The sequence below is a fragment of the Argiope bruennichi genome, chromosome X2, assembly GCF_947563725.1.
Source record: "Argiope bruennichi chromosome X2, qqArgBrue1.1, whole genome shotgun sequence".
In the NCBI taxonomy this organism is placed as follows: domain Eukaryota; kingdom Metazoa; phylum Arthropoda; class Arachnida; order Araneae; family Araneidae; genus Argiope; species Argiope bruennichi.
In genome coordinates this window covers 17,159,562-17,182,653 of record NC_079163.1, presented here as the reverse complement: position 1 = coordinate 17,182,653, position 23,092 = coordinate 17,159,562, and the positions used below count along the sequence as shown (strand labels likewise).

General features: G+C 30.7%; 1 protein-coding gene across 3 annotated transcripts in view; it reads right to left on the bottom strand.

Moving 5' to 3' along the window:
• Window positions 1-23,092, bottom strand: part of LOC129961076 (uncharacterized) — a 71,656-nt gene that overhangs the window by 12,858 nt on the left and 35,706 nt on the right. The window lies entirely within an intron of this gene.

The window sequence follows — 23,092 nt, the reverse complement described above, 5'->3', positions numbered from 1 at the left end:
AAAAAGGGCATTGATAACACAGGATGAAATAAAACAATGTTCAGCTAGATCTTAGATAATATATGTAGCTATTCTTCAAATGCCTGTGACGTCATTTGAATTGATTGCATTAAGCATAAAATTTGCATTGAAACCACGACCATCCTGTTTTAATCGCATTCTTTGGCTTTTATATATATATATATTAGACAGCACACTATGTCTGAAATTTTTCTTTCATTTGGCTCTTTATTCATACAAATCGCAGGATTTGGCATTTTTTATGGTATTTTTATATAACAAGTTTGAATAGGAAAGCGTTTCACGCATTTACATTGATGTTCAAAAATTAAGCTAACAACACTTTTTCCGAAAATATTTGAAACAGCTGTCATTAATATTTTAAAAAATGATGTCTCATATAATTTGGAGGATCTTCAAATGAACGTAAGTATCAACATATTTTCAGAAAATGTAAAATTAACTGATTTTTCCATTTGGGATTTTGTGTAAGTGTGGCTCTTAGAAGAAATTTTCCCGTCAGACTCATTACAACAAAAATCTGTTATTTGATAGTTTAGGCGAAGAATTAAGATAGAGAACCGTCTGCAGGCTTGAAGTTGATCGATCTCAAACATTGCTCGTTATATAAGAGAATCTCGCATGACAGAATACAGATTATGGGACCAGTTCTGTAGAGACATGACTCCTGTAAATGACTGATTCGTAGCATTAAATGCATGACACCTAATAGAATTAATTGCTTTTAGAACTTCGCTGTTGCGATTGGAACAATAATTTCTCCACAACCTCCACAGACACTTAGCCAAGAAAGGTTATTAAGCCTAGTGACAGGTGGTATCCGTTTCTCTCAATTATTCTCAGAAGACAGTCCTTATTTATGGAATCAAGAAAACCATTCTTGGACATGGAAAATCATGCCCTCCCTATTACTCAATGTTCTGAATCTCGATTGAAGAGTCGAACAGAACATAGTTCCCATTCCCATCCCTCCCATTCAAAGGGAATCTGTCATTTCGATAGATCTGAAATCCTTGTGTTCGGAGAAATCATGTCGAGCGGTTGTACACTTTATATGTCTTTGGTATGAAATAACTTCACTATCGTAATGTATGGCAATCTTGAATTTTGAGCCTTCCCAGAAAGCTGTTGGCGGGGATTTAATTTATACGAACAACAACACGGGACTAAATACTGTTCAGCTTGTAAATAATCTTTTAAAGAAAGTTAGTATTCCCATATAATGTGGTTAGTCAAATTCCAGATCATAAAATATATTTAGGATGGACTAGGAAGTCTTTACACAACGTCAGTTCCTTTTTAGGACTGAAAATCCTCTTTGTTAGAAGAATGGGATTTGTTAACATATATATTGATCCACAACATCATTTTCAGCATGAAGAGTCACTGTAAGATAAATTAAACAGAGCATGGTGAATCCACTTTATTGGTTGAGCAATTGTGTAAATAAGTTCTGATCATTTTTAATGTCATTTAAATATTTGAAAAACATCTAACACATTTTTTTATGTTATTCATTAATTTATTATGCTATTTAATAATATTGGGCATGTATGTACAAAATTTCATTGCAATAAACCGATTAGTGGATTATTCTGATATTATCTGTTGGTAGTTTACCCTTTTGAACACCCGTTTAAATCCTCAATTCTGATAAAAAGTAAAAGATTTTCCTAATTTATTTTAATAAAAGAGTAGACATACTTAGATGGAATTTTCGAGCTATTTATTCCACGATTTTTGTGGGTGAGAATTTTATTTATTTTCTGCTGCATCCCGTTTTTCCCGCAGACTAATGTGTTTACCTCCTACTATTATTGAATTGAATTACATTATATTATTATAGGATTTCTTACAAATAACAATTCGCTTCATTTCAATCGTATTTGCAAACATTATGTTCAAATAGCGATTTTAAAAAGTAATATCACAAGTTGACTACTCCGACCTGCCTTGAGGCACACGGATAAATCTGAATGGCTGGACAACATTGGCGAGGACTCAGGCTGAGTCCTAAAGGCCATCACTGCCCACTTCGAAGAAAATTTGATAGAATTCTACAAATGTGGTCTAAACATATGCCAAATTTTATCCATTTAGCTCAACGCGTTTCTGAGTTACCATGTTCACAGGCAGACATAATGACAAAATTGTGTTTTTTGAACTCATAGAGGTCTGATCCTTGGAGGTTTGTCAAAATCTCGAGTTCAAATTTTTTGATGATTACAATACTTTTTGAATACTTGATAAACGAGAAACAAAAAAGAATTAAATACGGAACTGAAGAATGAAAATGTCTTTCTCAAGAGCATATTTGTAAAATAATCTATATGATTTTTTTTAAATCAAATCATAGTCGACAGTTGGTAATATATGGTTTAAACTGATTATTGGTTACAAATTCTTTTCTTTTCAAACCTATGTTGAAGAAGGTATGAATCAATGTAAATTTTGACAGGAACTGAGACGCTTTGTTATTAAAGAAAATATGCTTTAAGAATATGGTATCTTTTTTTCATTAAAATAAATCTATAAAAGTAATTCAGTAATCTGTATCACAATCATTGTAAAGGCAAAAAAAAAAACACTTATGCAAACTTTATAATGAATAATAAATTAATAAATGCAACTTACATTTTTTAAACATTTCAGAAAGAATATTTCGGAATCAGATGCTTTATTTTTAAAAAAGAAACTGACATTAAGCTGCAATATATAAAAAATCAATTTTTTAATTAAATTTATAAGCTTTTATTTCTTTTCATGAAGTCAGAGCACTTATTATTAATCGATTATTGTCAAATACTGTGCAACAATTAAATGATATGTTGAATAACTTAATTTTCTTAATAATAAAACCTTCTCACATTGAATCGTTTCCTAAGACAGCTGTATTCTCAAAGAAGCACTCGTTTTTAAGCGCAAGTTTATTATTAATGTCAGAGAAGCAGTTTGCGCTTGGAAATAAAATAAAATCTGGAAAGTTACGAAGAAGTTGATTATATAAATAATAAAATGAAGAGAAAAAAAGTCATTTTTAGCCATTAATGTTTCACATGATTCTATTGATTATTATAACAATTACATTCCTTAGGTAATCAGAAATTTTATATTAAATCTTGAGTATCGTGCATATAAATAACATAAATTAATAGTTACAGATATTCTAACTCTTTTAAAAGAAGGATAATTGTCATTTTCTTCTGAATTACAATGTTAAAGAAATATATAAAGCTATAAAAGTTATGAAAATCTCCCAATTAATGTAAATACACTTTATTATTATATAGCTATTTAATTCAAAGGGAAAATTAACTTTATACATAAAATCATACATAGAAAGCGAACGAAAATCTAATACCTATAAGCTATAACTACATCTATTACTACATTCTTAATAGTTTAAGAGTAAAATAAAATTCTTGATTTAAAAGTTATAATATAATGATTGTTTTTCAATATTTAAAAAACAAGCAATTTAAAAAATTTAAGGTGCAATAAAATAGATTTGACTTCGATTTCACTTATGAAAACGACTTTTGAAAATCATAATTAAAATTTAAAAAAAAAATGTTAAAATTACGATAAAAGTGTCTGAAAACTAAATTTTTACCATTAAAAGATAATTTTTGGAAATTTCAATCTGGTGTAAGAATTATTTTAGTGAGATAAAATAATTCTCAACCCCACCTTTCCCAAAATTTCACTTACATTTTAATTAATTAAAATTCTAATCACACTTCCAAAAAATCGCTTGAAGGCACACATTTCCAAAGTATATATCGGCCAAATTCGATAAGTTTAAGTCAAAAGCTCTATCCTGTAATACACCAACCGACAGACAGTCAAAAACATGCATTCGTCTTTAGTATACGTACTATAATCATATCTAGTAGCATAACCATATCTAACGCTCAATGACCGCACACTGAGCGTTAGATATGGCCGACAATTAAATCTAAGAGGCATCATAAGGACATATTAAAAAAGTTTAAAAAACATCTTTTTTTAATAATCGCTTCGGAGGTTTTTCATGAAATTGTTCTTAGCTTCCTCAGAAAATTTGATACATTATTACTTTAACTTCTTAAAAACGATTAAAATTAGAAATTTGTTTGTGGAAATTGAGTCAAAATTTGATTAATTATAAAAGCATAAAATAAATATATAATCCATTGATCTCGAACTTAAATTAAAACAAAATGTGCTCAAATCCCTTAATCTGTTGAACAAAACTTCAGCCAGCGTCCTGGCCTAGTGGTAGCGTGTCTTCCCCGTGGTCTGGGCGTCCCAGGTTAGGGCATAGTTGTTCTTTACCCTGTGTTCTTTTTGTGAGGTGTGTGAAAGAGCCCCTCCCCCCTGTAAAAAGGGGTTGTGCACGCGAGTGTGTGAGTGTCATCTTCAAATGAGGTAAAGTCAGACTTCTGCCTTCGGGTGTTCAGGGGTCTTTACCCTCAGAAGCTACTGTACCTCTCTTACACCGATTTCTTGGACTTCGTTTGAATTGGTGTTCAATCCAAGTGGGATAAGCAGCAACAACAAAACTTCATACTTACCAATAATAATGACAAACTTGATATACCTTATTCTCGTTTCTATAGAAAATACTTATAACTTGAAATGGACTGCCTTTAAACTTAACCAAAGAAACAGAAGTATTTCCTGTATTCTGTATTTCATTGCAATCTTTGAAACTTTGGATATCAATGAAACGAGATCAACTTCTGATCTTTCTTCAGATCAAAAGATGCTATCCGTTTCACCAATTTGAGGTATATGTTAATAAAAAGAGGATATTCTCGCATTTCATTATAACTTTTTTTATTTCTCCAAACTGAGATTAATAAGTATAATTCTGAACAATAAAAGAAAAAGATAACTCAATAAACTAAATTTTCGATTGTAATTTTCATTGCCTGTTTTTTGAGAGTTGAGTTACATGCACACAATGCAGTTGTAATAACACTTTATTTTTAATTATTTTTCATGAAATTCAAAAGATGCTTTTCTCTCCTTATACAACTTGAGGAGACCATAAGTAACGTGTAGAGTTAGTGAGACAGAAATCTTGAAAAGTGTATAAAGGTGCTTTTCCTTAAAAAAATTTATTTTGGTGTCACCGTATCCCTTTAACATAAAGCAGTTTGTTATTTTGCTTCGAGAAACTTAAGTTTGAAATGGTTCCTAAATTTTAAAGATTATGTATTCTCCCCCATTTAAATAAAAACATTTTAATTTTTAAGAGTTTGTTGGAATAAAAGTTTAAAAACCGTACTTATTTTTCGTACATAACCACAATTTTACGCCCCTTATCAATGGTATCCAAGGCACTTGGCTTGCCTAGCTCACCTTAATTATGCTATTGGAGGGAATCCTCTCAATGCAAAAAATTAAAATACAGAAATAATGGAAAATTTAACAAATTCCTTGCAATGAAAGATTGGTGATTTTATGCAAAAGGTCATTCGTGATTCGTTTTTCATGTAACCTGATGCTCTGACAATGGAATATCAACCAGCCAAACATAATCAAGGCTTGTTGCTCGAAAATTATCTATTTATAGAACCACTGGCATAGCTGATAAAAAAATTAATAAGCCAGAACCACAATATATATATTTATTGCAACAATTTATATATAAAAAAAAAAATACGTGCGCAAGTGGAATTCGTTTTTTTTTTTTTTTTTTTTTTTTTTTTTTTTGTCAAATTCAACCTTATTGAAAAGATACTTGTTACAAAGATTAATAATAGAAGTATTGGCTATTACCATCTTTGGTCTTTTGTCATTTATCGCGTAGATGATGAATGTCTTCTCGATAGAAACTTAGTGATTTTGAAGTAAAATAGTCATCAAACCGTTTTCACACTCTTCAACGTTCGTGAGCCACTGTTTTCTCTGATATGCCGACATCGATCAGAAAAAGTGGAAATCGGAAGGAGCCAAGTTTGGAGAATATGCAGCGTGCTGGACAACTTCGCAGCATACAGGGAAGATTAGTTTCTATGTTCCTTTTGCTGCGTGTAGAGGTGCTTTGTCATGCAACAATATCACTTTCCGCTTTCCTTGACCCGTATATGGTCCTTTTGCCTCCAGAATATCACTTAATTTTATCAGTTAGGCCTGGTAACGTTCAGCTATAACAGTTTTATCAGGTTTTCCAGAAGCTGATAGTAAATGACTCCTTTCCAATCCCATCAGTCAGACAGTAACACGTTCTTGGCATGAATATTCGTTCTTGCAACTAGTGTTGATGGCTGCCTTGGATCAACTCATGCATTTCTTTTTTTTTATATTATCGTACAAAATCCACATTTCCTCACACGTAAGTTTTTTTTTTTTTTTTTATCGAGAAAGCAAATTCATACGGATGTCAACTCTTCAGTTTTTGTTTCCTTCCATCAGTTTTTGATGAAACCATTTTCCTTTTTTCCATATCTTTCCCATTGCGTGCAATTGAAGTGACTTTGAGTGTTGAATAATTCTTAGCTGTTCTGCAAGCTCTCCTTTTTCTTCACGTTTCACTGGATGAAGATCAAATAAATAACTTTTTCGGCTTCAAACTATTTACTACACCTGGACATGGATCGTCCTCATGTCTAAAATGTTCATCACGATGTACTGTTGAATGAATCACATAATGTTCTCTCAAAGTCGAATTAATCAATTCCATAGCTTCAGCAGCATTATCTCTTTTTTTTTTTTTTTTCATTTGTAAACACAATAGAATGCATTGACGTAAATATTGCTTATCAACATCCATCTTTTATAAAATTTATGCACATGGAATGGCAGCTTGCAAATGATTGAAAATTATGCAAAAAATACAGCACTGTTTGAGTTACATATGTTTAAAATTGTGGGCGAATTGGATGCGTTAAAGTATGATTTTTAATGTTTAATCTAGTTTCTACTTGCACACCTTTTATATATCTAAAAAAATAGACATTAGATTCTCTTTAAATTTTTATTTTAATGTAAATGGGGGACTCAATGATATTATTTAAGTATGTGAAGTAATAACTGTTAGTTCAAATTTAAATTATCTACTAAAATTCATTTTTTTTCTGATATTAAAAACATATTCTGTTATAAAACAAAAACTTTAAAAAATGTGAAATAATTTGTCTACGTAAATTCCAATTTTCAGTTGTTTAAATGTCTACTTCGGTTTTCCAACTCTGATAAAGTATTAAATACTTCTGCTTCTAATTCATGTAGAGAAAAAAGCGAGTGTGTTTTATAAAATTAAACCTACGTGAAATCTAATTTGATCAAAAAAATTTTAATGTTGTTTTGGCCAAAAATGTGTTTTATAACAGTTTTAGATCCCTTAAAGCCAGATATTTGAAGTTATGTTTCTAATGACGATTACGATAAGAGCAAGATCTTATACCTTTATTGTTGGTAAAACTAAGCGAAATTTTCCGATTGTCTCCACTTCGGAAAAAGAGGGTTTAATGTTCAAAACTGGATTCCACCAAAGAACCGTCGTGTAAGCGCATCTGGTGCACGTTAAATCCATCGGGGCCAAACGTCCTCCCGCTGGTGTTGTGAGGAAGTTTCAAGGAGTGCCTATGCAGGAGGAGTTCTCGTCATCATACCGCGGTTCAAAAATTGCGAGGTTCGTCACATAATAGCCCTAGTGTTGCTTTAAAACGGGACGTTACTATAACTAAACTAAACTGATTACCATACGTATGTCACCGACCATGTATTGGTGAGCCTTAAGTTATTTACAGTTATGTTGATTTTTCACTGTATTTGTTGACATAAAGGTTTCTCGTTTTATACGGTTAGTTTTAGATTTTTAATATTTGGTAAAATTTTCCTTTAATAATTATTAACGGAATTATTATTCCTTTAACGATTATTAATATTTGGTCAAATTTTCCTTTTATAATTACTTTTCATTATAATCCGTCTTAGTTTCGTAATCAAATCAAAATTTCGATTATCCGAACTCTTAAGAGTTCGAAATTTATTAAACCATAAGAAACATATATTTAGAACAGAAGCACCGAGGGTTTATTCATGTACAAATATTTCCAGAGTATTTTCTCAGTTAAGAAAACTGTTTAAGATTATGTAATTGTGCTATGATAATGCTGCGAGTGTGACTAATAAGTTTACACTCTTAAGCCAATGGCGTAAATAGGGAGAGGCAAGCAGGGCACTTGCCCTGAGCAAAGTTGTCGAGGGGGGCGCAAAGCTAAGAAATCGGTTAGTTGCATTTAAAAGGAAAAAAATGTTTTTAAAAAATGTAAAAAACATTTTTTTCAACCCTTTAAGGAGCGGGTTATTAAAATTTTTGAAATATGATGAAAGAACCCAATCAATGTGATTAATAGGTTGTGCAGACATAGATTTTGCAATCAATTTTTTTTTTAATATCTCTTTTTCCACAGGGGGTAGTGTCCTCATTTGAAGACACCGCCCGTCAAGAGCAATTTCTGTGTAAGAAAATCTTTCGAAATAATCGCACAAATTTCTCATCATAATAGCAGTAATTATGAATATTTTAGGTTAATAATCATTTTTATTTATACTTTAGGTAATTTGAAACAATTAAAATATTAAAAATACATTTTACGACATATTTATTACGAAATTTCTAAATTATATCATATATATAAATAATAAAAAATAGAAACCATTGCAATACAAAATATCTATTAGGAATAGGAACTACCTAACTAAAATGCTAAAAATGTATATTCACAATTAAATTTAAATTAAATTAAAAAAACAATATAAAATTGCTGGGGTTGCCATTTATTTATTAGAAAAGACACCAATTGCACTTTTCCAATAATTTTTTAAACCAATCGTTTTTTTTTTTGTGTGTTTTTTTTTTTTTTTTTTTTTACAAAAGTCTTAAAAATTGGTGTCCTTTTTCGCGACACCAACCCTGAAAGGGTTAAAGCTTTTATAGGCAAAATTTAAAATGATGTCAACCGGAAATTTATTGGGTTTTTAAACAAAATGACAAATAGTGTTATGTTATAGAGACCTGGTGACGAAATGCCTCCACTTTGGAAGAGGAAGTTTGTTTAAATATTTGTATCTAGAAGTGGGAAAGCTCTAGGGACGATAAGTTGGAATCGATTAACTCCACAACGTATTCACATTATGCCTTAAGAAGAGCGTTACAGCCTCCATATTCTTACTTCGTTGGATACCTGTTTCATCTGAAGTTCGTGACAAATGATCAGCTAAAAAGTATCTAATTTCAAATAGAGAGAGAGAAAATACTTTTTTGGCCCAGAAACTCTGAAAGATTGCTCCAAATGTTTCGCTTTAAAACAAAAAATATTTGCGTACATTACCATAATTTGTATGATGAAAAATACGATAGTGATTATCTTGTATTTTATTTCATTAAACCCAAGTGCAGTCTCACTACCAAACACGTTACAAACAAACACAAAAAGAGGAAAATACTCCGCAAATCAATGCAAATAAAATTTGTCGTTCGATATTGACTTAGAGATTAAGATAAATAAAAGGGATTTTTAATAATAATAACAAATAATGAATAATTATTATAACAAATATTTCAAATAATAACAAATAATGAATATTTGTTATAATTTAAATAATAATAAATAATGAGTAGATATTCAGCTTCTGCTCAAATCTGAAGCGTTTTCTTTCCACACTAAATAATTGTTAGTTTACTAATGCCAATGAATTTTAATATTAACAAACACATTTCAATTTGCCTTTATTGTCTATCAATTACATTGCTTGCATTTTTCAGTCATTTTCTTGTGTGCATTTCTTGCATTTCATATATGTGTAAGAGGATGAGGATGATACCGTGTCATTGTAACCACGGAAAGGCGGTGCAGTAGCTTCTGAGGGTAAAGACCCCTGAGCACCCGAGGGCAGAAGTCTCACTATGTGTAAGATTTTTAGCATTAATGAAATTTCAAATTATTATATACAACTTTAAAATGAGATACCTTGGATAAAGTTAAATATATTGTGAGTTTCATTTTTAAAAATTTAGTGTCTTGCAAAAAAAAAAAAAAAAAGTGATAGACGAAAAATGATTTTTAATGAATTTTCTTTGAAGCAGCAGCATTTTTCTATAAAGAATATGCATATAAAATTTGAACGAATTCATTAAGGAAATAAATTTTGAAATTCAGAGTGATTTTAGACATTCTTCTACTCTTACTTCAAATATTTTTTCGTTCAATTGATTTTCATAGCAAATAACAACGAAATAATTTCAGAACTCCAATGGAAAAAAAAGAAAAGACAGTGATTTATTCTTTGAAGTATAAAGAAAGCAGAAAGAAAAAATGGATTTTAGTGAGATTGACTTTTTGAAAAGACAGGAAAGTCAATTTATTTAGCTTCAATTTTTAAAATCCGTAAAACTTAAAACATTTTTCAGGGTAAATGTTTCATTTTTCATGAATATAAATAATGTTTATTAAAATAATAAGGAAGTGCAATTTTACAAGTTATAGTCAAACTTATATAACTTATAATTTTAATTCATATTTCAATCAACATTTTGAAATTTTCTGCAGTAAGGTATCTAATCATTTCATGCAATGAATTTAAAATCTATCATGAAGAAATAAATAAAACATTATTCTTTTATTAGTTGTAAATTTTGATAGGTTTAAAGTTATATGTGATATATTTCTTACATTAATTCAATTTTTAAAAGTGTATATCAACACTTTTGTATTTATATATTTTATTTTAGTGTTAACAAAATTATTCATTTCAATTCCGATAATTTCTACATAATATCTATGTGCAAAAATTTACATAGGGAATTTTTCCATTTTATTCGTATGTAGGGCATTTTCTTATAAATTGAGTGATTTGTGCACATAATGCCTTTTTAATACGAATTCTAAAATGCATCGTTGTTTTATATTTTTATAACGTATGAAACTTTCGACACTAATTATTTTCTAAACTAGTGAGTTATTTTATTAATTCCTTAACTGTTTTATTTTCTTCACTATTTAATTATATGTTACTTTAATTTATGAATTTAATTCTCACTATTTAATTTAGGAATTCCACATAATTTTGTATTCAATTATAACATTTATGAATGGCTTGATTGTTGTAAGTTTTCTGTACTCACTCTTTTATGAGTTTTGCTTTGACCACCAGATTTCGATTGAGAAGAGTTATATTCCTTTGTAATATACTGATAAAAGCGTTTTTTTTTCTTATTATTATTATCCAATTTTCTAGTCTGCATTTCTTAGGATATTCGTTTTAGCGAAGTCCTGCACAGGTCACAGCGAATATGTATTTTGGACGCCTTTTTATAGTTCGATTGAAACCAAAATTTGACACAGCTGTCGTCACAAGATCCCATACCGAATTTCATTCATTTTGAAGTCATTGCGATACATGCACGTGAAAGTACAGACCGACATGCGGTCAATTCCTTTGTCATAGATTGTTCAATCTACATTTAAGATGTTAAACAAGTGTAACAAATTTCATCTATCTAGCTCCTTACGTTAAGTAGTGATCGAGTTCACTTGTATTCGAACAACCAGATTTCCTTTGAATTTATTTTGTTCAAAATTTAATGGGGATCAGCAAATTTTGTCTAGAGTCCTCTGCCAAATTTCCTCTGTCTAGTTAAACACGTTTATGAATTCTCGTGCTCACAGACATAGTCCAGACTCGACAGATAGACAGACTCGAGTCTGAAAAATGTATTTTTCGGTTTCGAGGAGTTCTGAAATGTAGTGATTCATCAAACTCACGAATTTGTATTTTTTGACGATTAAAACATTTTCTCTATACTTCTTGTACGAGAGATTGAAAATGGAATAGACTATCCTAATGAAATTCAGTATGTAGTCTATACGCCAGTGCTGTAGATTTGCGTCAAATTTTAAACAAAATCTATCTTGTCTATCCGTCCATGCGCAAGTGAACTCAAAAACAACGAGGTCTTCAGTTTTTTTTTTTTTTTTTTTTTTCCTTTTCTTTCTTTTTGTGTGTGTGTGTGTTTATTTTATTGAAATTTATTTAATATTTTATTTTACTCGAATTCATCTAAATTCAAATCCAGTGTTATTTAAATTGTAGAAAGTTATACTTTTTCTTATTCAGATACTGAGTGAAAAAGTAAGAGTCTTAATCAATATTCTGTTCGCATTTCTTATATTTGCAATCATTGCGACAGTCGATGAATACATTATTTCCTTTTATGTTATTTTGGAAAAATATGATATGTAATTCAAGAAGTATCTTTTCGTCTATAACTGCGTATCTGAAACTTCCCTGTGAGAGCATATCCAATTAATATCTTCATTAGAACATACTAGTTACTCATTGCTCATAATCATGTTTATATTCCATTCAAACAGAGATTCCTTACAGTTTAGCGATATTTTAAGCTCAAGAAAAATATATTTTTAATATTATGAATTTTGATATCAATAATCTGGCTATATATATTTGTTGCATCATGAAAAATATCAGAACGATTAATCATTATAAAATGTTTTAGTGTCAACAACTCACCATTTATGTATATCTTAAATTTATGCATCAAAATTTTTTTATTTCATTTTTTGCATTAATACAGAAGTTTGATGTAGACTAGACCAAGAAAGAGGAAAATACTTTCATAATAAATTAATAATAATCTTATTACTACTACAGTTGCCGTCTACTGCCTGCTGTCGTCTCGACTGTCTTCATGATCTTGGGAATACTGTTAGGAAGGCGATCATATTATGAAAATATAAGCATTTGTACTTCCAAGTATCGTTAGAAATGTAGATGATTAAAATTCCACCGACCAACTTTTCGCAAATCTTTCATTTCGTATTTAAATTAGCATTTCTAAAAATATTAGATATTTAAAGAATATAATATGATTTATAATAAATAGCCTTTGATTCTAGAAAAGAAGATTCCGAAAGCAAATAAATGAAAAGACATATAAATTATTTTTTAAATTAAATATTTAATATTAAATATCAAATTTCTTATTTTTATCAGTCGTACTGTTTCATATAACACTATTTAATATAATATTAATATAACCTATGCAGGAAACTAAGATAATTATAAAACAATAATATAATTTATATAGAACAAAATTATTATTAATAAAATTGTAGTCACAGAGATTATGAGTAAGTTACATTGTAATATCTTAAAACGTAAATACCGATCAATAGAAATGAGGAGATATGCACATTAGCTTCCAGAAATCGAGAAAAAAACCCAGAAAAATTGGGATTACAAAATTTTAATTCCTTAGAATTTTATGCGATTTGGAAACACATTAATGAAACAGGACCTCACAAATTAAGAACAAACGAAAAAGAATGCACTTTTTTTTTAAATGCGTTTTTTATTTATCTTGAAATTGCACAAAATGAAAACATATTAAAATGTATAGTTTCCAGATGTTGTTAGAAAAAAGTCTGAGATAGATAATTGACAGTCCACAGTGTATGAATTATAAAAGAGCTCACATTCCTCCCCCGCATAATGTTAGAATCGGTGCTCTCTATGGTTTACATTCCATAATGTTTGTTTTAATGATAATCAAGGCGCGTTCATTGTATGTATTTAAAAGAATATTTCTACCATCGTTGAAAATAAATAGTGAGCCTGGGTCTAAATATAAACCTATGTCTTGGTCTATATGGAACCCTACGTCTGGGTTTAAAATTAAAAATTCGCTTTCGTTTGAAGTTAACTGTTCACCTTGGTTTGGTGAACAGCTAACTTCACTATCTTCATGCGTTGGCTGCTCTTCATTCACTTCACTATCTTCATGCGTTGGCTGCTCTTCATTCCCTTCACTATCTTCATGCGTTGGCTGCTCTTCATTCACTTCACTATCTTCATGCGTTGGCTGCTCTTCATTCCCTTCACTATCTTCATGCGTTGGCTGCTCTTCATTCCCTTCACTATCTTCATGCGTTGGCTGCTCTTCATTCACTTCACTATCTTCATGCGTTGGCTGCTCGCCTCCATTTGTCGAATGTTCGTTTAAATACAACGGATTTCCATATGGAAACCCGTCGTATTGACTTTCACTTTGACTGCCCTTATGAAAATCCATTCCGTTTCCAAAATTGTAACACGACTGTGTTTGTAAGCTTGCAGTCATTTCAGCATTATTCAATAACTGCTCATTATTGCTGCTGATTTTGGATTGCTGTAATGGCGTTGTATGCTCTCTATTTTTTGATTTCTCCAATTTCTGAATTGCCATCTGTAAGCTTGCGGCGGCAATATTTCTTAAGTCTTTCTGTAAGTTTGTAGTCATTTCAGTATCATTCAATAACTGCTCATTATTGCTGCTGATTTTGGATTGCTGTAATGGCGTTGTATGCTCTCTATTTTTTGATTTCTCCAATTTCTGAATTGCCATCTGTAAGCTTGCGGCGGCAATATTTCTTAAGTTTTTCTGTAAGTTTGTAGTCATTTCAGTATCATTCAATAACTGCTCATTATTGCTGCTGATTTTGGATTGCTGTAATGGCGTTGTATGCTCTCTAATTTTTAGTGCTTTTTTAATTTCCATCTCTTGCCGTGCTCTTTTGTTGCCTCTTGTTGTTTTCTCTTTCTCTCTTATTGCTGCTTCTTGTACGTCATGTGCTGACTGTAAGCTTGCGGCCGAAATATCCTTTCTTTTCATCTCATTGCTGTTTTTAACAGCTCTTTTCTTTTTTAGTTCCTTTTCCCTTCTCAAGTGTTCCTGATTATTTAGAGGAGTATTTGTCCTATTTAAAGAATATTGTTCAACCTTACTTTCAGCTTCTTTATTTATTTCATCCGGATAAGAATCATATCCATTTTTAGTCAGATATACAAAATCACCTTGGTTTGGTGAACAGCTAACTTGGTTCACTTCACTATCTTCATGCGTTGGCTGCTCGCCTCCATTTGTCGAATGTTCGTTTAAAAAATATTGTTCTACAATACTTTGAGCTTCTTCTTTTTTTATTTCATCCGGATAAAAAGGATATCCATTTTTAGTCAGATATACAAAATCGGCTAGATCCAGTGTTGGACCGTCGCCATTAACTGTCAGATATGCCAGTTCCCTTAATTCCAGATACAGTGGACTTGTTGGTTTCTTTGCTGCTGAAGCATGTTTATGATTCATAATGTTAGAGGTTACAGACAAAACTTCTTTCTGATTCAGTGGCAGTTCAGAATGATGTTGTTGATTTCCTGCTGCAACAACGTCAGAAGAAATAGTTACAGGCGCCACTTTGTTTCCACTTTCTGAATGATGTGGATTTCCTGCTGCAACAACGTTAGAGGAGCTAGTTAGAGACGTCACTTGGTATCCACTTTCTGAATGATGTTGTTGATTTCCTGCGGCAACAACGTTAGAGGAGCTAGTTAGAGGCGCCACTTCATTTCCACTTTCTGAATGATGTTGATTTCCAGCTGCAACAACGTTAGAGAAGCTAGTTAGAGGCGCCACTTCATTTCCACTTTCTGAACGATGTTGTTGATTTCCTGCTGCAACACACGCGTGAAATTCATCGTAGAAAAATGTTGCTCCACAAAGCAGGCACTCCAACTCACCTCGGTCTTCGGTATTTAAACTACATTGGTTTCGAGCACACTGGCGATGTAAAGGGTTGGAATAACTTCCGAAAGCATTCGGACAATTTGACATTTTTTCTCTCTGTAACATAAGGAAAGAATAAATTAAAGGTTTCTGTTGTTACAAAAAGAAAATTCTTAATTCTTTTAGAAAACTAAAGGCAAACTATCTCTCTTTTGTGATACTAAAGTTTGTAAACAATTCTAAAACAATATCAATTTTTTGCAATACCTTAGAGTAGCTAAGGACAATAAAACTTGAATATATATTAGAATACAGAAAAACAATAATATTGCGGAAATTTTTTTTTAAAAATTACTTTATATATATCAGGCTATATAGCAACTAAAACTGATTAATATAATATTTTAGCACTACTGGTAGTCAACAATACATTTTTAAACGAAATCTCATTGTTTCTTTTCAGCTTATCTCATGTTCATCAAATATATTTTGTTAATATATACATGTCTTCTGCTTGTATTCATGCTGAAATATAAGTAGATTTGAATAACAAATGGAGAGTGCCATTTGAGATATTGTACCTGCGGAAAAAATGTTATTTGTAGATACTGAATCTATAAATAATGTGTTATTTGCAAGTACTGTAGCAATTCAAAATAGATATTTTACATTCTGTTCGATTTTTTTTTCTTCTACAGAAGTAATTTAAAAGTTTTCGAATTGAGTATTCCTATTTTTAAATTAAGACTTGTTACTTCAATTAAATGTTTTCTTCAAGTTTAGTGCCAAAGTATTTCTATTGTTCCTTCTTATTTTCAATATAAAAGAGCGAAATATGAAAATTTAAAAATAGAGTTATGTTAGTGAGCTAGTTCCATCTAGCATCATCTGTGGAATCTGGTTCATGATCTTAGTCATTAGCTGAAAAGAATGGTAAAAAGAAAGGTAATTTCATTTAGAGATTTTCATTTCGGAAAAAAAGGCATTTGGAGAATAGGCTTATTATAGATTAAAGTTGTAGCTCGGTTTGATTCTGCAAATTGCCGCAAATTCTGCAAATCGAGGGGAGCATCCTAATTCGCGTAAATTTAAAATCCTTGGATCGTTCCAAGTTATTGTTTGTCCCCCCCCCTGAAGGCGGCGTCCATCGACAACCATCGATAATTTGCTATGTGCTGTTCTCCATAATTGAAATAGTTGCTGTTTAGTGCAGAGCTTTGTCTAACAAGTAGGAATCTAGTCTATGTCCAAATCGGTTAAACCACAAATTTGACATAAACTGTGTCACTTGATTACTATAACATCATGAATTATATAAAATAATCCGGGTGGTTGAAACACCGTTTCTAAGTGATAAGACTATTTATTACTTGTATGTGAGGTGTCCTACCGTGTAGATGTGCAAGATTTCCATAAACATGTAGGCTTGAGCTTTACCTCTTGGATATGATGCTGAATCGCTAGATGCAAGTCAACGGATAAAGCGGGGAGGAAGAGAAGTTTTTAATTTGTTGCCCAGCAACATGCGATCAATGATTTTGATTCTGCAGGGCTGATTGAGTTTTTTCAGTAGAAAGCCTATGTTAGCAAGTGACGCCACATCTTCTGCGTTTGATTCCTCAGTGGATGGTTTTGTTGTAGAGGAAAGGCCACCTTTTTCGGAGATAGGGAGAAAAACATTAATTCTTTAGGATTGTTGGCATTTCGCATGTTGACGTCATCGTCAGAGTTTCAGTCGAGAGATTCTTCATCAGAGAAAGGGACGAATATGTTGCTTGCCATTAAATGGGAAGATTTCAGCTGCTTAGTCAAAGTTCCAGATTTGAAAGATGAATCAGTTTTCTTCCTGTAGGATTTTATTAATTTGAACTTTCGGTGATCTGAATGAAATTCTGAAAAGCCGTCTTTATCTACAGATTCCGCATTAGGGTTCTTTAACTGGAATTCTTTGAAAATTAATTTACCTTAATGAAGAAAAAGAGGTGCTGCACCACTACTTTTCCTTTCAACGGAATCGATAACCAGACTTTTTAAAGATGCTAATGCCTCAGAGAAACAGATTTCTCTCGCAGCAGCTTATCAACTTTGAGGAGGAGGATTCTCTTTATATATTAGTAAGTTGCGGCAGAGAATTTTGAAGTTGAAAACCTATGAACATTGCTTCCCATTTATCGTATTTAAATTTTCTGTATTATATTCCTTTTGATATCATAAGATTGTGAAATTCCAAGTCCAAATTTGTTAACGTATAATTAAAATCCATCTCCTGAGCAATTTCCATGCCTTGCAAACAAAATAACGATCTGAAACGCGAAAAAATTTTCTCCAAACAATTACGTAAATTATGGTAAACGATGACTTAGAAATAAAAGTAGATGTGAGATAAACTAAAAATAAGTCCTTCCTCAGAAAGAAAGCTATAGTTATAAGAACATGTAAATAAGAAGGAGGAAGTTAAAAAAGAAGTTATTTTAAAATTGCCTGTTAATAAACTTGATTTGGAAAAGGGAATAAAATTTCATTATTAGCATTCTAGTAATCGAAAGAAAAATGTCTAATGTAATTTTATACAAAGTTTTGACTTCCCTGTAAAGAAATTATTATATCTTAAAAGAAGGAAGTAATGAGTATTTCTGTAACTGAATAAAAGGTAACTAAACAAACCAATTTTGATCAAATGCATATTTCTGTTTCACATAAACTGGTTTTTATTCAAGTTTAATGTTTAGAAATGTTCTGAACTTTTCTGTAAAAATTAGAACAGAGAGATAAACCTTCACATATTTCATTTTTGTATAATTATTGAATTTTATATTATTTAAGGATATTCTAAAAAATTGAAAACATCCATTACAAATTTTCTTGAGGATGTTTTTAAAAAACACTTAAATAAACTATAAAAATACACTAGAACTTGACTCATTCGAAGTCGATGGGACTACAATAAAAATTCGATTTATCCGAAAATTTGATTTAAGATAGACCGGAACTGAAGATAAATACAGCAAGACAAAACGACAGTACAATATATATAAGAATATTTCAAATGGCATCAAAAGTAATCTTAGTAATCAACACTAAATAATTTTAGCAATTAAGTGAAGATAATTAAAATATAAAATATTTTTATAATTTTAAATATTAGAGTGTCCCATAACTTTCTTTCCTATTTCTAATATGAAATTAATACACAATATTTACTGTTTTATTTATTTTGTTATGTAAGAACCCTTTTGCTCTATTACCTTCTTCCATCTCTCAGGAAGCCGCATTATGCCTTATGTCCAAAATTGTTGGGTTTTGGATAAAAAATAATCCTCGAGGTGCGCTTTTATTTTGCTGATGGATTTAAAGCGCTTATCGCTAAGAGAATTGTTTAAGGATAGAAAGAAGTAATAATCAGATGGAGTGAGATCTGGAAAGTATGCAAGATGCGGTAAAACATCCCAATCAAACTGTAAGAGCTTCTCTTACGACTAATGCAATATGTAGTCTAGCGTTGTCATGAAGAAAAACAACGTCTCGTCGGTGCATTAATTCTGACCTTTTTTTTTTTTTTTTTTTTTGTTGCTATGGCAGCTTTCAATTGATCCAGTTGATGGCAGTATTTCGTAGAATTTATTGATTCACCTTGTGGAAGTAGCTCTTAGAAAATTACGCCTTTCCAATCCAACCAAATGGACAAAAGAACTTTTTGGGGGTGTAGTAGAGCTCTGGTACGACTGAAACCGATGACATAGACGGCTAATAGATAAGCCTGCATGTTCACACAAGCAGAGCTAAATAAGGCCATTCATAGCGAGATAAGAAAGGAACTTTTAGGACACCCTAATATAATAATTTCAATGAATAAGCGAAGTGAGCAATTTTACTACACAGGCAATATAAAGTACATACAAAGCACTGGTTTCACAAAAAAAGATTAAACAGTAAAATTTCATATCTACTGTATTCAAAGGTTTTTATATTGCTTTTTTCATTCAATACATTGCGCAACAGTTAAGTCCTTGAGTAAATTGAGGATCTTAAAGAATATTCATTTATGATCCCTGAGGGTACAAAAATACGAATATTTTTAACTTTAGAGAACATTTCAGAAATAAAAAGGATTTTTTTACAATGTTTAGGTGGCATTTTGAACCATTCAAAATAAATTCGAATTATAACTAATATTTTAACATTGTGTTTACAGAAAATTCAAGGAACCCCGAAAATTTTTCGAATGGCTGCAAAATTCGAATCAAAGATGCTTCAATAAATTAATAGAAATTAGAATAATTAATTAATTAATTAATAGAAATTGGTAGGAATTAATAGAAATTGGAAAGGCCAAAAAGTTTTAAAGGAATTTTTAAAAAATCATGAATGTGATAAATCAGCATGGAATGAGTTAGGACAAATGCGAACATTATTGATTTTAGAAAAATCAGTACCAACAAATAATGGTAATAATATTCCAATTCATATTTCTGCAACTAACATTCCGGTAACAGACGGTTTTAAAAATGGAATGCTTTAGATTTTAAGAAAGGAAAATTTATCTCAAACGTTTGACATCAGCAGAAATCACATTCTAATACTAACTCTGAAACCAAATACATGTTTATTAGAAATTTTGAAAGGAACAGAAATAACAGCCTTACCTTACAGATTTGTTGGAAAATCTGTGTAGCAGAAAACTAGAAATTTTTCAGATCTCATCATGCGAATTGATTCATGAAATGTGTAATGATGAACAGGGTCTGATTCATTTCTTTTGGCTTTAAACAGAAAATCTGAAAAGTGTTCTGACCGCGGTGGCGTCGGTCCGGTGCACGTTAAATCTCTTGGGACCAAACCTTCTCCGGTTGGTGTGGAAGTTCGGAGAGGGGAGTTCCAGTTCAGGTGTCGTCCTCGCCATTTGATCGCGGTTCAGAATTTCGAGGCCAGTCCCAAAATAGCCCTAATGTTACTTTAAAACGGGACATTAATATAACTAAACTAAACTGAACATTACTTATGGATCGTATCACTTTTTACAGTCGGGGTGTCTGGAAAATAGCTCGCTTTTTACACGATGGAAAATTATGAACAATAATGGAACAAAAAAACACTTTCCATAGCTCATTCAATGAAATGATTTTTAAAAATTGGTAAAATGCGATAAATATACCAACAAAATATTTGATGGAAAATTCAGGTTACGCGATGCATTTTTAAATAAAACATGTATTGTGATAAAAAAAATATAAGTTAAATGTTTATAGTGATAAAAATATAAGTTAAATGTTTAAGTTAAAAGTGTAAACGAATAAATTGAAATATTTATATGTTCACATAATACTTGGTTTATTTAAATCATTTGAAGTAGAAATTTGTGAAAGAAATTCTTTACAAATCACTGTCGGTCGCTGCAATATACGGAACTTAATTATTCCAAATGCATTAATAATACGAACTGTTCAATTGTTTTGAAACTTCATTAATGCATTTGTAGAACTAAATGAAAACTTACATAAGTTTGTGATTTGGAACATAATTATACAGTAAACTCCCGAGTATCCGGCCTAATGTGGCGGAAAGGTACGCTGGATAACAAAGAAGCCGGATAGGCTGGAGTACGATGAACTTATTTCTTTGCCCACCAATACCAGACAGAATACAAAAGTTTTTATACCGAACGAAGCTCACTGTTATAATACATATTTGATCACGTCTTATTGAGTACTAAATCCTCTATCACGTATTTATCTCAAATCAAGTATAATGTGAACGCGGCCCAGTAAATCATAGAAGCAGTTGCCGGTAAAGTGTCGAGTTAAAATCGAAGGATCTGTATACTGGTAATTTATATATGTTTATATACTGCACTGCACGCTTCAAGAATTTATTAGGGAAAAAGTAAGTCAAAGGATATAAATTGCTCGCATTTTAACATAATAAATTCTGTAATGCCTAATATAAATGCACGAAATATAAACAATATCCCCAATGCAACGCCTTGTCTTCCTCATTTTAACTACGATGAAAGAAAACTAGGCCGGATACTCGAGAATGTACTGTATTTTATTTCCGATTCCACAAAACTTGTAACCATGAATTGTAAAAATATATTGAAGATTAAAAAGTAGAAAACAATATTTTTAAAAAAATTGAACATTATTATTAAACATAGTAAAAAGTTGAAAATAAAACTTCTATCAAAAATCCAGTACTACTAAGAACTGATAAAAACATGAGGAAGAAATTCTGGACACTCATTAAAATTTAAATTATATTATAAACTAGTCATCCTTTAGCTACCAATAGGTTCGCCAGGGTTAATATCGCTAAAATTGTTAGTTAAATATTTTATGTTACTTGGTCTTGGTCAACAAAATATTTTGAAGCTTCAAATTTTGATATTATACATATAATCCATTCTATTTTAAAAGACTTCTGCGGCTCTGTCCATTTTACTACACATTTCCATTATTTTCTATCAGTTCCACTAAAATTAAATGAATGGATACACTTTGCTATGTCTAGCCTTAATGTAATCTGATTTCTAACGTAAAAGAGTATAAAATTTGGAATTTTTATCATATTAACAATATTTTAGATATAGATATAATTTTTTTTTTCAGATTCTTCCCAGAATTGACAAAATATATTGCTTGCTTTCCTGAAATCTGCTTTGCCAATAATGATATCCATTATTTTCTATCAGTTCCACTAAAATTAAATGAATGAATACACTTTGCTATGTCTAGCCTTAATGTAATCTGATTTCTAAGAGTGTAAAATTTGGCATTTTTATCATATTAACAATATTTTAAATATAGATATAAAAAAAAAAATTTCAGATTCTTCCCAGAATTGACAAAATATATTGCTTGCTTTCCAGAAATCTGCTTTGCCAATAATGATATGGGTAAAGGATAGGCTAGTAATTTGCATTATAAAACAAAATTGAAAAAATATCTGCAAATTTAATAGTAACTTTTACCAATAACTTTGATCTCTTCCAGAATTTTTATGTTTTTATATTATCGCTCATAATACGTTTAATATCTGCTCAGAATTCTTATGATTCTTATTCAAAAATATACTAAATATATTTTCTTTAAAAATCTATTTATATGGCAAAAAATTGAACTGATATTGAAAACATAATTTTATTTTTGAATATTAAGATTAAGTAAAAATCATTTTTTGTATTCTAGAATATTTTCGGAAAGTTATTACAGGGTGAAAAAAAAATTGCTTAATTTTTAATTAATTAAAATTCTAAATGAAGTTTCGAGGAAATTGCTCCGAAGTGCACATTTCCAACATCCAAAGTTTATAAGTGCTAAGTTTGATAGCTCTAGATAAAATGGTCTGGCTTGTAGAGCGTCAACACACAGAAAAACACTTTCATCTTTATAATCTCTCCTGGCGACCAGCTGGGATTATTGATTACATTTTATTCCAATAAAATTGTTCATATCCGTGATTCCACCAAAGTGTCAGACATTAAAGCTATGCCATCTTACATAAATTTTGTTTATTGTA